The sequence below is a fragment of the Loxodonta africana genome, chromosome 23, assembly GCF_030014295.1.
Source record: "Loxodonta africana isolate mLoxAfr1 chromosome 23, mLoxAfr1.hap2, whole genome shotgun sequence".
NCBI lineage: Eukaryota > Metazoa > Chordata > Mammalia > Proboscidea > Elephantidae > Loxodonta > Loxodonta africana.
The window spans coordinates 34,604,529-34,621,271 of NC_087364.1; the positions used below are offsets into that span (position 1 = coordinate 34,604,529).

The 16,743-nt window shown below is 41.1% G+C and overlaps 1 protein-coding gene across 2 annotated transcripts in view; it reads right to left on the minus strand.

Annotated features, from left to right (window-relative positions):
• B3GALNT1 (beta-1,3-N-acetylgalactosaminyltransferase 1 (Globoside blood group)) overlaps positions 1 to 13,616 on the minus strand; it is a 49,135-nt gene extending 35,519 nt beyond the window's left edge. Inside the window, exons 1-2 of one of the 2 annotated variants that reach the window (XM_010601515.3) lie at positions 13,160 to 13,616; positions 11,677 to 11,775 (exon numbers count right to left, since the gene is read on the minus strand). The gene's annotated coding sequence lies outside the window, so the exon portion shown is untranslated. Of the gene's footprint in view, positions 1 to 11,676; positions 11,776 to 12,911; positions 13,003 to 13,159 lie in introns of those variants that run through there. The other variant, XM_010601514.2, reaches the window with a different exon arrangement.
• Between the last annotated feature and the right edge of the window lie 3,127 nt (positions 13,617 to 16,743).

Below are 16,743 nucleotides of genomic sequence, written 5' to 3' on the forward strand. Positions count from 1 at the left end.
ACTCTATGGCAAATGTTTTTTTAATCCATTTAATATATTAAGAAAATGTTCTCAAGAATAAATTTAGTCCAAAAATAATCCTGAATTTCTGTTTTATTATGCTTATTTTCTTCAGCCTTATTCTAATAGGCTACCCTCACTCTGGATCATGCATGTATTAAAAGGCCAAGACAAGAAAAAAAAATTTTTTTTAACTAAATTCCAAGCCTAAGCATGCTAGATTCAGGGTCATCTAAAGAGAAAAAAGGTGCTAATTTTTAAAGATAATTACTAAGCTCTTACCAGTTGTGCAACATTATGATTTTTCTTCTATATAAAAGAAATAGTACTGAAGAGATGGAAATCCAAATTGCCTGAAGATGTAATCCTAAATTAAGGTCCTATGCATATTAAATTCAATGCAAGTCATAATTACACATATTAATCACATCCTATTTACTACGGGAAAAAGAAATGTGCATATTAATACACATCCTTGAGGAAAATTTCCTTAGTAATACTCTCTCACACTAAACACATTAATTCATAAACCAAACATAAAACTCTACCATTCAGTTAGATTCCTAAACACCTAATTATTTTACAAGCCAACACTGCTTTGTTTTTAACCACATCCTGATTGTTTTAGAAACAACACAAACCATGACATCTGACCACTACTTTTCTTTTCTATCTTCTTTCTTCAGTAATCCAGTGGTTCTCAAACTTTGTTCCATACTGTAATCTCCAGGAAAGCTTGAACAAGTCCCTGGGTGGCTCAAATGGTTTGCTCTCAACTACTAACCAAAGGTTGGTGGTTTGAACCCACTTAGCAACACCACAAAAGAAAGGCCTGGCCATAAAGATTAATCACTGAAAACCCTATGAAGCACAGTTCTACAAAAGGGGTCGCCATGATTTGGAATTGACTGGGCAGCAACAGGTTTGCTTTATTTGGAGAGCCAGACTGCACTCCAGGACCAACTAAACCAGAGTTTCTGAGGGTAGGACCCAGGTAATAGTAGCTTGTAAAGCTCCCCAGGTAATTCCAATGTGCCCTCAGGCTGGGTACAGTTGAGCAGCTCCAGGTCTTCACTATGAATAGTGTGTTTTATCAGCAAACTACTATGAGAGCTAATGAGAAATATGGAGTCTCAGGCCCCACCCCAGACCTACTAAATCAGAAACTGCATTTTATCAAGATCTCCAGGTGATTGGTGCACATATTAAAGTTTGAGAAACACTACGTACCCACTTGGGCAAATGACTTAACCTTTTTAAGCTTCAGTTACCTCATTATAAAATGCTAGCAATGATATCTTTCCTTGTGGGCTTACAAGGAGTCCTGGTGGCACAGTGATTAAAGCACTCAGCTGTTAATGGCTGACAGATCAAACCCACCAACACTTGGAGGGAGAAAGATGTGGCAGACTACTTCTGTAAAGATTTACAACCTTGGAAACCCTACAGGGCAGTTCTACTCTGTCCAATAGGGTCGCTATGAGTAGGAACTGATTTAACAGCAGAGGGTTAGGTTTTTGTTTTTTTGTGTGGGCTCACCATGAGGACTAAATGAAATAATACACACTTAACATTTAGGATGGGTCTGCACACACGGCAGGCGCTAAATAGATAATACTCTTATTATTATTAGAGTCCACACTATGTGCTCTTCTTCACATCCATTACATTTACCAATCTTGCTGTTAGGTCCCAAATGGCTCATTATATGACTCTACAAGCTATACAACTCAAACGTGCAAATAAATCCTAGTCTATCCCCCTTCTCCCTCCAAATCAGTAAGCCTTCTTGTAGAGTCCAAGGGTTGTTTCCTCTAGACCTTCAAGTTCTGGATGTTCTGCTGCCCTGCAGAGAGAAGCCCACAGGAACTACCTGCAGAGGTCGACAGTGCTAAAATGTACTTTTTTAGTTCCTCCTCCACACACATGCCCCGCTCTGCCATAACCCTTCCTCCCACCCCTGGAGTCCTAAAACTCTTTGCTACATCTGAACAACACTTTTTGTTCTCTATGCAAGATTTGCACTGTCAAAAGTCCTACAGTAGGGACTTCTAGCTGCTGCAGAACTATAAAGTACATTAACCTTTTCAAATTGAAGAGAAAGATATTCAAATGGCATCAGGCTACATTATTTAAGGGTTGCACATATTTGACATGGTTCTCATTTTTTCTCTTACTTTGGGGTACACGTTTGAATATATTATAGAGAATCAAATGTTATTTATTGAATGAGTGAAGAGAAATTGCTCTATCTGTCTGTCTTAGTTATCTAGTGCGCTGTAACAGAAATACCACAGTGGATGATTTTAACAAACAGAAATTTATTTTCTCACAGTTTAGGGAATTAGAAGCCCAAATTCAGGGTGCCGGCTCTAGGAGAAGGCTCTCTCTGTTGGCTCTGGAGGAAGGTCCTTGTCTCTTTAGCTTCTGCTTCCTAGTTCCTTGGAGATTTCCTTGTGTCTTGGCATTTCTCTTCCCCCATCTCTGCTTCTAGCTTGTGTTTAATCTCTTTTATATCTCAAAAGAGACTGACTCAAGATATAACCTACATTAATCCTGCCTCATTAACATAACAAAGACAACCCATTCCCAAATGGGATTATAACCACAGGCATAGAAGGTTAGGATTCGCAACACATATTTTCGAGGACACGAATCCGTAACACTAACTAATTTAATAATGCTTAAAAATGAAATATGTTTTACTATATCAGGGCAAACGAAGCTTTACATTAAAAAAAAAAAACTTGCTTTCTACTTTATACAACTTTTTAACACTCTCCTTCCATAATTTTAGCAATCGATAATGTTTATGGTAAATCTGCTCTGTCCTGGCACTGTAATACACATTTTTCGTATTTCATTTGTTTAATGAGTAAAACCACCTTATAAGATAGGTACCATTATTATAAGAAAAAACACTAGTGCCAAAGGGGACTGAAATTTAGAAGCCTGCCCATTAGTCAGGGTAGAGCAGGGCTGTGAATCCAGGGAATTCAGGTATCTCATCCCCTACAGGAATCTGTAACCACTGCACTACAAAGTCTCCTTCCTAAGTTGTTTTTATGTTGCTGGCCTCTTCACACTTTCCTCCATGTAGTGCAGCACCTCTATTCTTCTTCAGGAATGAAAAGTTAAAGCTAAACCAGAAATTTTAAACAAAGGGAAATCCTAAAAGCAAACACCATTCAATCTCTGCAAATTATGCTTAAACCCATTGTCCTCAAGTCAATTCCAACTCACAGCTACCCTATAGGACAGAATAGAACAGCCCCATGGGGTTTTCAAGGAGTGGCTGGTGGATCTGAACTGTTGACATTTTGGTTAGCAGCTGAGTTCTTAACCACTGTACCACCACAGCTCTTTCAAATTTTCCTCTAGACACTTTTTTAAACCAGTCTTCCAAGTGACACGCTTAGCAATAAAGGAATTGCTGAAGGGAATGATGTTAAAAATTTTATATTCCAAATAACCCTGAATAAATTTCTGAACTTTTGTAAACATTAGTGAACACTCAGATACAAAATCAAGCACCATCAGAAGCCATTACAGGTTCACTAAGAGTGCTTCATTGACTTATCCTCATTTTCTAGTTCCTAGACCAGAAGAGGAAACCCTCGTAGCACAGTGGTTAAGAGCTATGGCTGCTAACCAAAAAGGTCAGCAGTTGGAATCCACCAGGTGTTCCCTGGAAACCATATGGGGCAGTTCTACTCTGTCCTATAGGGTTGCTATGAGTCGGAATCTACTCGATGGCAACGGGTTTGGTTTGGTTTGGTTTAGACCAGAAGAATAAAGAAAGCCTTAGATAACACGCAGGAATTAAGCTTTTGTGAAGTGGGCAGGACACTGAAAGGTCCCTGTGAACACAACACCAAAATCTGAGTTCAGTGACAGTGGTTAGGTGGCTTCAAAATTGGCTGATCAAACAGAGTTGGAGTATTGATACTGGCTTCAAGACTTACTATAAAGCTACAGTGATCAAGACAGTGTGATGATGATGAGGAAATATGACAAGTAGTAGACAAAGGGTCAAGATAATGTAATGGACAAAGGATAGTTTTTTAAACAAATGGTGCTGGAACAATTAGACATCCACGTGCAAAAAAAAAAGGATTTAGATACTGACCTTACATTTTTCACAAAAAATGAACTCAAAATGGATCACAGACCTAAATCTAAGACTCAAAATTACACATCTTCTTGAAGATAACAAAGGAGAAAATTGGGGTGACCTTGGGTTTGGTGATGACTTTTTAGACACAAGACAAAAAGCATGATCATAAAAGAAAAAATTGGATTTCATTAAAAACTTCTGCTCTGAGAAAGACACTGTTAAGAGAATAAAAACACAAGCCATGAATTGGTAGAAAATATTTATAAAACATACCTGATAAAGGACTTGTATCCAAAATATATAGAGAACTCATAAAACTCAAAAATAAGAAAACAACCTTATTAAAAAATGAGCAAAAGATCTGAATAGACACTTCACCAAAGAAGCTATACAAACAGCAAAAAGCATATGAAAAGATGTTCAACATATTTCATTAAGAAATTGAAAATTAAAACAAAAAGATACCACTACACACCTATTGTTGTTGTTAGGTGCTGTTGAAGAGGTTCCAACTCATAGTGACCCTATGTACAAAAGAACAAAACGCTGCCTGGTCCTGTACCATCCTCACAATTGCTGTCATGCTTGAGCCCATATGCACCTACTAGAATGGCTAAAAATCAAAACACTGACAACACAAAATGCTGGTGAAGTAGCTGGTACAGCTACTTTAGAAGACAGACTGGAAGTTTCTGACAAAGCCAAATATAGGCTTACTAAATGATCCAGCAATTACGATCTTAGGTATTTATCCAAAATGAGATGAAAACATTAAGTCCGTAAAAAACCTGCACATGAATGTTTACAGCAGCTTTATTCATAACAGCCAAAAATTGGAATCAACTAAGATGTTTTTCAACAGATGAATGGAAAAACAATCAATGGAGTGTTATTGAACAATGTAAAGAAATAAGCTATCAAGCTATGTAAAGACATGGAAGAACTTCAAAGCCATACTGGTAAGTGAAAGAAGGCAGTCTGAAAAAGCTACATATTATATGATTCCAACTATATGACATTCTGGAAAAGAGAAAACTATAAACAGCAAAAAGATCAGTGATTCCAGGGGCTCAGGAAGGGATAAACAGGTGAAGCACTGGCATTTTTTAAGGCAATGAAACTATTATACCTAACACTGTAATGGTGAACACAAGATAATATGCATTTGCCAAAACCCATAGGACTATACATCACAAAGAGTAAACCCTAATATAAACTATGGACATCAGTTAATAATAATATTTCAATATTGGTTTATCAATTGTATCAAATATTTTATACTAATATAAAATGTTAGTATGAGGAGAAACTGGGGAAGAGAGAAAGGGGGTATATGGGAAGTCTGTAATTTCTGCTTAATTTTTCTGTTAACCTAAAAATGCTCTGAAAATAAAGTCTATTAAAAAAAACTGGCTGATCAATCATACCCAGTGTATTTTTCATGCAGTCATTTGCTTAACACACATTTCTTGGGCTTGTGATGGATTCTGAGAATACAGTGTTCACCAAACAGTCACAGGCCTACCCTCACGTCTGTGTTTTAAAGTTAATTAGAACATCTTTCATCAACCTGGGAGAAAACCTCTAGGGTTTAATCACAGGCATATCTTTAGTTTTTTCCTGTTTAATATTTCTTATTAAAGATAAGAGTCCTGGTGGTGCAGTGGTTAAGTGTTTGGCGGCTAATCAAAAGGTTGAAGGTTCAAACCCACCAGCTTCTCTGAGGGAGAAAGATGTAGCAGTAGGCTTCCGTAAAGATTTACAGCCTTGGAAACTATGGGGCAGTTCTACTCTGTCTATAAGGTTACTGTAAGTCGGAATCAACTCAGCGGCAATGGGTAATAAAGATAAATACACACTTATTCAATTTTGTAGACAAGAAAAGCAGGGAAAACAAATTCATTACGAGATACAATTATGATCCAAAAAGTTTTCAACAGGTTAGAATATGGCTAAAACAAGATAAAATCTGACAGAATGAACTTATTGTCCTGTATCAGGCATCAAAAAACCAACTGCACAAGAGCAGGACTGTTCTTGTTGTCACTGTTGTTAGGTGCCTTCAGGTCAACTTCAACTCACAGCAACTTCATGTGACAGAGCAGAACTGCCCCATAGGGTTTTCTAGGCTATAATCTTTATGGAGTAGATTGCCAGGTCTTTTTCCTACAGAGCTGCAGGGTGCGTTTGAACCACCAACCTTTCGGTTAGTAACTGAGTGCTTAACTGTCTGTGCCACCAGGGCTCCTTAGAGCAGGATCTCACAAAAAAAATGAAACCCATTGCCATCAAGCTGATTCCAACTCAGCAATCCGGTAGGACAGTGGAGAACTGCCCCATAGGGTTTCCAAGGCTGTGAATCCTTTACGAAAGTAGACCATCACATCTTTCTCCCATGGAGTGGCTGGTGGGTTCAAACCACTGATCCTTCAGTTAGCAGACGAGCACTTTAACCACTGTGCCACCACAGCTCCCTTAGAGCAGGCTCAGGGACCATTTAGAAAGACCTATGGTTTTAGTTGAGTATGAGTTCAAGATGAGGAAGGGTGGGGATACAAAGGAGTAACTGGGCAATCAGGAGGTATAGATTCTCTCATCCCAACAGCTCAGGGATCTTGAGCAAGACACTAGATTTGGGGAGTTAGTTTTTTCTTATCAAAATAGTAAGGGGTTGGGCCAGGAGAGCTCTCCAATCCCATTTAGCTCCATTATCACAGACCAGTTCGGTTCTGCTCACTGCTGCATACCAGCTTCTAGCACAGTGCCTGGCACACAGAAAGCAAGCCCTAAGTACTTGCTGAATGACAAAATGACAATGCTAATGGAAATTCTACAAGTTAATGCTATAACGTGCTCCTTCTCACACATACGCCCTACAAAAACCCTAATACACTCTTGGGTTCAAAAAACAGAAAAAATGTCTGGGCAAAAGAGTTCATAATCCCATATCCACATGTGTTCCATTTTAAAAGGGTCATTGATAACATGGATTTAAATCAGAGGAGGGTGACCCACTTCAAGAAGTTTTACCATCTCCCCCAAGGACTGGCTGAAAGAGCTAGAGAAATAAACTGTGGAAAATAAAGCCATGATAAACACTTTCAAACATTCTGAACACTTTGTGTTAGCCAGAAGGCAAATGGGAACCCAAAAATAAAAATTAGTGGGAGAGTTTGATATTGATTACTAGAACGGGCTGTTCCTTATCAATGGAAAGCCCCAAGCTACTGTCATAAATGTTGTGCAATTTAATTTCTTATTGAGTTCTAAGTTATTCTAGTTAACTTCTAGGGATCCTCCCAACTCCAAGATTCCATGACTTTGTTATTTATGAAATTAAACATTTAATATATAGAAAAGGTTTAATTTTTCCATAAATTTTAAAATTGTTCAATTTTTAAGAACAAATCTAAAGACTCACTGAGTTTAAAAAACGAAACCCACATCAAGCACAACTAAGGCTGTTATACAGTTTTATATAAACCAAACTCACTGCCGTCGAGTCAATCCGACTCATAGCGACCCTACAGCACATAGTAGGACTGCCCCATAGCGTTTCCAAGGAGCACTGGTGGCTTCAAACTGCTGACCTTTTAGTTAGCAGCCAAACTCTTAACCATTGCATCACCATGGCTCCTTTTTGTACACCCAGAAAAAAGAAAAAACACACACAATGAGTATAAATACATAATACCACGTTACCATCTCCAAATTTTGCCCTTGAGTCCCCTGCTGACTCCGTAAGTACCACCTCCAGGAGTATTCTAAGATGTATGAGTGAATTTCTTTCATTCAAGTCTTATTAAAATGGAAGCCTCTTGCCTCAGTGTACTGAAGGGGAAGACTTCTGGGTTCTTAAACACATACTTAAATAAAACACACTATATACTGTTTGAGAGTCCCTGGGTGGTGCAAACCATTAAATACTCGGGTGCTAATTAAAAGGTTGGAAGTTTAAGTACTCCCAGAAGCACCCTGGAAGAAAGGCCTGGCAATCTACTTCCAAAAAACTCAGCCATTGAAAATCCTATGGAGCACAGTTTTAATCTGACATACATGTAGTTACCATGAATTGGAATCAACTCAATGACTACTAGTTACTTACTGTTTGCAAACAAAATAGTTTCTTGGGGGAAAAAATTGTTATACATAGGAATCTTTCACAGACTTCTTGGGCTGTAACATATAGGGTTTTGGGATGAGAAAAATGAAGAGCAAAAAAAAAAAAAGGAAGAAACAGCAGGATGACTGGAGAAAGAATATTCAGCTGCCATTTTCTTTTTTGCTTCGTCATATGTACACATGAACCCAACCAAAACATTCTTAGTACTTTGCAATATACTGCAATTTTAAAGTTTTTTTTTTTTTTTAATATATACAAGAGAAAGAGGACTTTTAGACTTAAGTCTAAAGCATTTCTGGGACAATTTACAAAGCACATTTCACAACATCATAAAATGGGTATTACCATCATTTTTCAAAGACCTGCTCAAAATTTCTAGCCTGGAATCCAAACTCAGGCCTTTTATTCCAAATGTTCTGTTCCTCTTACCAGAATACAACACACATGAGAGAGCTCAGCCTCCTGAGACCAGAGCACAGTACCCATGGGAGAGCTCAGCCTCAACACAATCCACAGCTTCCTGAGATAAGAACACAGTGCCCAAGGGAGAGCTCAGCCTCAGACCCAATCCATAGCCTCCTAAGACCACTGCACAGTGCTCATGGAAGAGCTCAGTCTCAGACCCAATCCCACAGACTCCTGAAACCACAGCACAGTGCCCATGGGAGAGCTCAGCCTAAGATCCAATCCCATAGCCTCCTGAGACCAGAGCACAGTGCCTATGGGTAAACTCAGCTTCCTGAGACCAGAATACAGTGCCCATGAGAGAGCTCAGCCTCAATCCTATCCACAGCCTCCTGAGACCAAAATACAGTGCCCATGGGACAGCTCAGCCTCAACCCAATCCACAGTCTCCTGAGACCAAAACACAGTGCATGGGAGAGCTCAGTCTCAGATACAATCCCAGTCTCCTGAGAATCCTAGGCAGGGAGCAAAGTGGAATTAACTGGACATATCTCTGCATTCAGAAACCCTGGTGGCGTAGTGCTTAAGTGCTACGGCTGCTAACCAAAGGATCGGCAGTTTGAATCCGCCAGGCGCTCCTTGGGAACTCTGTGGGGCAGTTCTACTCTGTCCTGTAGGGTCGCTATAAGTCAGAATCGACTTGACGGCACTGGGTTTGGTTTTTTTTATTTGTATCTCTGCATTCCGGGTTAGAAGTCTCAGAGAGCGCCATGTGAGGGAGCAGCCTGTGGGAAAAGCAACAGGATGGACAGGTCTGGGAAGCTGGGAAAACTAGAGCTGAGCAAAGTTCACACAATTCAGGCAGAACAGCAGCAAGGTTGACCAGAAAGCTGTGCTTTCTGACTGTTTCTTTACTAACAACTTCATCCACTGCAGGAAGGGGACGGTGGAAGCTGCTCCAGTTAACATTTCTTTCGCATTGTTACCGTAGATTAGGAATATTACAGATCTTTATCATCCTTATCTGTTGACCTAAGTCATCGATATCTTTCTCTTTAGTTATGTAAGGGTATTTCATTCACTCATTGGATAAGTTGAACCTTTGTTAGAGGCTGGGGCTGCAGCGGTGAAGAAGACCAACAAGCCCTGCCTTCAAGGAGCTGACGCTCAACGTAAGGCATACAGAAGGGTTCACAGCTCCAAGTACATCACAAGTACAGCGCACTTGGAGAAGATGGAAAGAGACCTCCCAGCTCAAATTAGTGGTTGGAATCCACGGCAGAGAGCTCTCAGGAAGTGATGATGCCTGGTAAAAGTTCAAATGAGAGAATTTTTATCAGTCTAGAAAAGGAAACTCTTTAATACTAAGACATGAGTCAATGACAATTTTTCTTAGATCTGAAACTGGTAACTCCAGCCTTAAAAACAGTTTGCTACCAAAACAGTAGTCAAATATAGTTTCAGATAAGAGACATAAGGTGATTTGACCCTTTTTTTTGTCATGGTTTACACTCGACTACTGACCCAAAGTTTGGTGGTTCGAACCCACCCAGCACAGTGGAAGGCTGGCAATCTGCTCCCATAAAGATTACTGTGTTTCTCTAACAGGAGCCTTCTAGTTTGTTTGCCAACTGTGCCCTCCTCCAGACAGGTCTTTTCATAAGTGCTGCTATGCCAATTTTTTTTAAATGTTGCATAAAAAAATTAGCAGAGTGCTGACGAAAATACTCCGCGGGGGAGGGCACGGATGGCAAACATACCTAAAAGGCGTGCATTATTTGCATAAAAATACGGTACAATCAAGAAAACCCTATGGAGCAGTTCTATGCTGTAACACATGGGGCTGTCATGAGTCAGAACTGACTTGATGGCAAGGACTTTAGTTTTTTTTTGGTTTTAGTGCTGGTAACATGGTACCTACCTGAAATAGCTCCTAGAGGGTAGGCAGGGCTATTAAATATTAACTAGGCTGTGGATACCATAGGCTGACAACAAAAGATCTTAGCTTACTGATTAGATACCCATGTTCAGGGTCAGATGCACATGGGATGGGAAACATTGATAATCTACTCCAGCTTTCTGGTTTTTATTCATTAATTCCTCAGTTTCTAGGAACACAGGCTATCTCCTTAGCCAAAATTTCCATCCTGCAGCTTCTTGGCTTCTAGAGCTCGTCTGTGGCTTCATCTCCACGTCACCTAGAGTCGCCCTCCCCATCACCATGCTTCTAGCTAATGCCCTTCCCTCCCCTCCCCTCTAATTCATGATGTGTCAAAAGCCGTGGTGCCAAATGCAAATCAAAATTTACAGTATGTAATTTTTATTGAAATAAAACTATTGTTCATAAAAAATGTTTGCTAAAGAGTCTGCTGCTCAGTGCACAGTAAGGACTGAATGCATTTGTTATACAAGGTCATTTAAGAGAATCCTGTTTGACCTCAAACATGTGTGACCTCAAACAAGGCTGGACTGTGTGGTTTCGAGAAGGAGCAGGCCACAAGATAGGCAGTGATAATAATATCTGTTAGAGCTGCCTCAGAAAGCATATTTGGCCCGGGTTATATAATCGTGAAAGGGATACAGACATTTCTTAAAGTGAGGTTCTACCTATACAGTCGGCAGAATAGAGTGGGAGGGAGGTTAGGCAGAGAGAGAAGGCAAATCATACAAAGGATAAAGAACAGATAAGAAAATATCCACTGGAGCATTTTCTTAGGGTAATGAGAATTGAGTCTGGACCTGAAACTGAATATGACCACCACATTAAGTATATACTGCTATGAAATTTTCCTAAAGTACCAAGGTATTATAATAATAATTCAATTTATAAAAATAAACTTATTATCCAGAATGGTTTAATAAAGTTTAATTCTTGCACCTCCTCAAAACCTTTGTGGAAAGAAATATACTAGACAAAATTTTTAACTAAGCAGATAACACTTAAATCTTATAACGGATACTACTGTATGAATTTTTAACCAATTAGGATAATTTTAAAATAACAAACAAATAAATAATAAGATGAATTTACCTGTAAAATTTCAGATGAGATTAAAGCACAGACTGAATTTTTTGTTGTTGTTTTCTGTATTCCATGCTTTTATTAAACACTCAGGTTTGCTGTGAACTACTGTACAGAAGAACAGAAAGAGAATATCTGAGTTATAATGTAAAACAAAAAAAAAAAATTAAAATTCAAGGTTCTATACCTAGCAAGCAAGAGCAAGTTATTTTATCAAAACTTTTCATATTTGGAAAGCCTTGATCCTCTCTTCTCCTTCCTTGTCCTCAACTCACCTCACCTATCTCATATGGAATTATATGTGGCCACTGAGAGCTGCAGTTACCCTACGGTCATTCATTTAAATGAACTTTCTAGCCCACGAGAAAAAAAAAATCATCAACTCTTCTCTCTTAGGTTTAAATAGCTTCCTTCTCCAGACTGATATAAGTTTAAGAATTTGCACTTTTATCAGGCATCAATACATTCTGAGAGAGCAAACTCAGCTGCCTGCATCTGTCTAAGCCGCCTGGGGGAAGCTAAAACACAACCTCGTTCACAGTTGAAGACTGCAAATTCAAACCTTCCTTGCCACCGAAAACAACCAAAAAAAAAAAAAGGGGGTTTGGTAATTTGTTCCTTGGTAGTAGCTCTTTCTGACAAGGCACTCACCTAAATGCTAGCACTCTGTGCAAAATAAACACAGGAAACAAAACCATCTCTGGCTGCTAACCTCCCTCTCATTACAGCGTTGAGGAGCGGAAGGAACACAGATTGGAATGATCACCCGCGCTTGCTGTTGGCATCATTCCTTACTGCTTGGAAAAGTAAGACTCCATTGTACCTTTAATATTTATTTTAAAATGCACTGTATGCTCGTTAAGATCTTACAAATCATGTAGCCCTAACTTCTCTGGGTTTCCCCCTCTCTCTGCCCGATTCGCCCACTCCATAGAGAACACTCCCACAATTCGGTTCCCAGGCCCATCTTCCCTGGTGCCTCGGGAATGCATTCGCCCCAGGCCTGGTGGTGGTCCACCAACACCGAAACACCGTCCTCTCCCCCACCACCGCGACAAACGCGCCCCCCGGACCGCTCCCCTGGTTTGGTGGAGGCCAGAACGGCGCCAGGGAACTGAGAGGCAGGGACTACCCCCACGAGCAGGGCGGGCGCCGTGGTCCCCGAAGCTGCGGCCTGGGCCCACCACGCGCCTCGGGGCTCCTCGGCGTAGCCCACGGTCCCCGGCCCTTTCCCCTGCGCTCACCGGAGCCAGGCAACTGCTGGTCGCCGAGGCCAGAGCCCAGGGCGCGGCGGCTGCCAGCACAACCCCAGCCGCGCTCCAGAAAGGGCCGAAGGAGTGGGCGGTGCCTCCCCTCCACAGCCCGCCGCCCCGGCCTCGGCGTCCCGGAGGAGGACGCGAGCTTGGAGAGGCAGATTCCGGGCTGATCCGCCCTACAGCCCCGGATCTTGGCGGCCTTCAGGCCCGCCCCAACGCCCCCACCGCACACTCACCTACCGCGCCGCGGACTGTACTCCTGCCTGCGCGCACACGCAGCCTCCCCGCAGCCGCACGCACGGCCGGGCGCGCGCAGACCTCGCTTGCTCGCCCGCCTGCCGGCACGGCCCTGCACCCCCAGCGAGCGCGGCCCCGCATGGATAGCCTTATGCTTGCTTGTCTTCGCGCGCCATTTCGATCGGCAGCACCTTGCAAACCAAGCACAGTAATGTTGTCCTACCCATTTCACAGTTAAGGCTGGAAGAGGTTAGGCAGCTTTCTGGAGGTTAGTAGCAAACCTGGGCTAAAATTTCTGTTTAGAAACGCGTCCCCCCTTTGTCCGCTGGCCACGTTTCGAAGCTGCGTAATTTGCACTACCCCGAGTCAGTCCTGAGGGAATTTACTTGTTGAAATCCACACAGGGCTAGTAATAGGAAACCGCGCTCCCTTGGAAGGGGAATGAAGGACGAGACATGTCGGGTTACAAACGTCTGGTGCGTTAACGGGAGTTCCAGGGAGTCTTGTACTCTTGGGGAAGTCCCCTCAAAACTCTAGTCTGGAAAGTTCAAAGGTCTGTCGCCTTCCCCTGCTCCCCGTCGTCACCATCCAGAGCTCCTTCGGAGGGATGGAGTGGCCTTTAGACATGGTCTTTGGGTGCAGATAGTTGAATTAATCAGAAATAGTACTTCTCTCTTGGTGCCCCTGGAATAGTGCTATCTGAAAACAGTTCCCATTATGGCCAGTTATCTGCGAAAATGTGAACAGTTGAAATAATAGTTCAAAGAACACCCGTATACATTCTTCCAAGATTCAGTGTTATTTGCCATAATTGCCTTCTCTCTCTCCTAAATACATATCTCCTGCATATCCTAAGAATAGACATTTTTCTACACAACCACAAAACTCTTATCACACAAAAGAAATAAAGTAATAACTTAATATCACTTAGCATCTAGCCCATATTCAAATTTCCCTAATTGTTAAAAAAAAAAGTCTCACATATTGGTTTTGTAGGAAGATGATGCAATCAGGATTCATGCATTGCATTTGTTATGTCTATTGTCTCTCTTAATGAATAGTCCTTTTTTGAAGAGTCTAGGCAAGTTATCTGGTAGAGTGTTCCACATTCAGGATTTGTCCAGTTTTGTTTGTTTTTTCTCCTGGTGTCATTTAACTTTTCCTCTAGCTCCTGCTTTTCTTGTAAACTGGAAGGAAGGTTTAGAGGCTTGATTAGATGGCAAGAATCTTTCATATGTGATGTTGTGCTCTTCATGGGATTTTCCATCAGGAAACACGTAATATTAAGCTGATAACATTAGGTTGTCCCAGAATTAATGATCAGTAGGTTAAGGCCGTGTTCTCCAGGCTTCTCTATTAAAAAAGTCCATTGTTTCTTTTTGTGGTTAACTGTAACTATGGGGGTGATACTTTGGAACACTTTAGAGGTAAAAGTCTTAGATCCCCTCAAGGAAGACACAACCTACACAAGACCAGTGTACAAATGGATAAACAGTGACTCTCCCACAAGATGCCACTCAAGGTCAAGTGTCCCCAAAGGATAAAGTATGGGCTAATATGGCAGTCCTTGGGTATATGGCACAGTGGTTAAGTACTTGGCTGCTAACCCAAAGGTCAGTGGTTGGAACCCACCAGCTGCTCCTCGGAGAAAGGTATGACAGACAGTCTGCTTCTGTAAAAATTACAGCCTTGGAAACCCTATGGGGCAGTTCTACTCTGTCCTATAGTGTTGCTATGAGTCAGAATTAACTCAACAGCAATGGGAATGGATGAGTATGGAAATCAGTCTATGAAAGCATTTCATCAGGGACAGAGCAGCATACAAGGTAGACGAGGACCCCGCAAGATTTATATTCCTAGAGGGAGATAAAAAAGTTGGCAAGATAATTTCTGATGGTAGTAAGCATTATAAAGGGGTAGGAGGATGTGGTAGGGAGTGACATTGTAAACAGACCAGTGTTACTGTCTCTGAGGGATGATTGACATCTTTTTAAAAAATCACTATCAGTTTTGATCAGTTGTCCCTTCTACTCCACTGGGTGGCTGTAAGCTTTCGGTGTAAGGTATTAAGATAGCAGTTGTGAGTCTTGAAAGGCAAATCCATCACCCAGATATGTGGCATAATCACCTGGATCAGTCTGGCACCTTCCACGTCAGATGCACCTAGGGATAGATGCTTCATAGCATGTGGTGAATTGAGCACTAAAACCCTATCTCTGTGGAGTTTGGGCCACTTTCCAGTTCCTGTGGGTAATTCTGGTAAAAGCAGAGATGCTTTATACAGGGTTTTGTGGGGTTCATTTTAAGAAGATTTGACAAAAGGCAGGAGTTTACTATATTTAGGTGGGCATACCTGGTCTAAGCTCCCAGATCCTTTCTAATAACAGAAATAAATGGAGAATGTGTAATACTATGTGTAATCTCTGCCTGTTGTCATCTGGTCTCTGACTTATAGATCATAAATATCTACGGGCATGAGCTCATTCATTTAAGCTCATAAGTGCTGCTGAAGAGCCATATCCAGCATATACAGTTTACTCTGTATAACAGTGACCACAAGACAACTCTTGATGGCATCATCAATTCCACAGTGTTTTAAACAAACAGCCTATATTCTTACACCTCAGAAAATGGAAAGTTTTCAGGAAGTCATTCCAAGTTAGTGGATCTTATTGATGGTTTTCGTTTGCATCAGCAAATTAATTTCTACTCTTGCCCCTGCCAGTTGGCTTGAATTTCATCAGAGCCATCATTCTTATAGACCAGGTCATAAGCTTCAAGCAGAAGCTAGCCTCCGAAGCTATGTAGCATCATTTTGCCACATTCTATTAGTCAAAAGCAAGATTCATTCAAGATTCCAGGGGAGGGAACGAAGCAAAAGTGTGATCACTAGGTGAGGCTCATGGTGGTGGTAGCGGTGGGGGAGCATCTTTGGAAAGGAGCTACCACACCCTCTAGGCCAAATGCAAACTCAACATATGTAGTATTGATCATACTGGTCCTTTGCTCAAAAGCAGTTGGATCTGGATCGTATAGTTAATCACTACCCAATCCTAGCCACAACCTCTGTCTTAGCTAGTGCTGCTATAACACAAATACCACAAGTTGGTGGCTTTAAAGAATGGCAGTTTATTTCCTCATAGTTCTAGGTGCTAAAAGTCCAAATCAGGGTCTTGGCTTCCTCAATTCCTTTTATTGTATGTAGCCCCTTGCATTCCTTGGTTCTTGGTGATCCTCACATGGCATCTGTCTTCCCCAGTATGTTCTGGAATCTGTGTTTCATCTCCTCTTTTTATAACTCAGAAATAATTAGGTTTAGGACACACCCTACATTGGTATGGCCTCATTAGCATAACAAAGAAACCCCTATTTCCAAACAGGATTACATCCTCAGGAATAAGGATTAAGATTCCAACATATAGTTTAAGGGCCACAATTCAATCTATGACAATAACCGATGCCCAATTTTGACTGACACATTTTATATCAAGACTATAAACATTGTCCACCATTTTCTCTTCTTTTTTTTTTTAAACAGATTCCTTTATTCAACTATTTCTTCCTTTATTAAAGGCTTTTTTCT